This window comes from Myotis brandtii, unplaced genomic scaffold (genome assembly GCF_000412655.1).
Source record: "Myotis brandtii unplaced genomic scaffold, ASM41265v1 scaffold2325, whole genome shotgun sequence".
NCBI classification, from domain to species: Eukaryota; Metazoa; Chordata; class Mammalia; order Chiroptera; family Vespertilionidae; genus Myotis; species Myotis brandtii.
In genome coordinates, this window is record NW_005358747.1 from 211557 (window position 1) to 212526 (window position 970).

Below are 970 nucleotides of genomic sequence, written 5' to 3' on the forward strand. Positions count from 1 at the left end.
CCCCCTGCCCCCCCCCCCCCAGCTCTGGCCAGCTGGGCCCCTCAACAGACACCAGTCCCGTGGGCTCCTGGGGGCCTTGTATTTGTGTGTAGAAACGCCGGGTCCGCTGGGCCCAGGGAGTGTGGTCTCCTCGGGTGGTGGCTGGGCTGTGACCCGAGGGCCATTGCCACTTGGCCCAGCAGAGGCCAAGGAGTCCGGGGTGGCCGGCGCCCCAAGCCGCTCCTGCCACAAATGACCAGTCCCTCAGCTGATGGATGTGCCCTGGCGATGGCCCTCTGGCTGGGGTCGGGGGGGAGGAGGGCCTGGCCCCTGGCTGGGAGGGCAGCGACCTGGGACCCACAACCCCGCGTCCACCCTGCTCCCAGGGCGGGGAGTCAGGGCCGGAGGTCGTGGGCAGCCAGGGCAGGAGCCCAGGAGAGCGGCTGCCACTGGACTAGGTGGCCCGAGACCTGTACAAGAGGGCGGGTGGGGAGGCAGCTGCGAAGGGCGGGTGACCAGGCCCAGCCCCGGGGAGGGAGGGAGTGACCAGCAGTCAGACAGGTGGCCGGGCCAGGAGCCAGGGGGGCCCGGGGCACAGAGGGAGGGAGGGCAAGCCCTGTGTCATCCCTGCCGCAGCCCTGCGCCCCTCAACGCACCCTGCAAGCCCCTGGTCCAGCTCCCTCCCTGGGGCCGGTCCAGACGATGGTGGAGGCTGTGCCAAGTCCTGGCACCCGTAGGTGCTGGGGAGCCCCGCTGTCCTTCTATCGACAGCCCCACATGCGCCCAGGCTCCCTCCGCGGGAATTCAGGGGGAGGCCAGGGGCCGCCGGGCAGGGCTTGCGGCTCCGGGAGGCCTGTCCCCAGCAAACACTCTGGGCAGAGCTGTGTGGGGAAGCTCCGCGTCACAGCTATTCTCAGCCGAGCTCCTCTCTCCTTTTATGGCTCCGGAAGCGGCAGCCGCACGCGGGAGAGTTCATGGGAGGAGAAGGGAC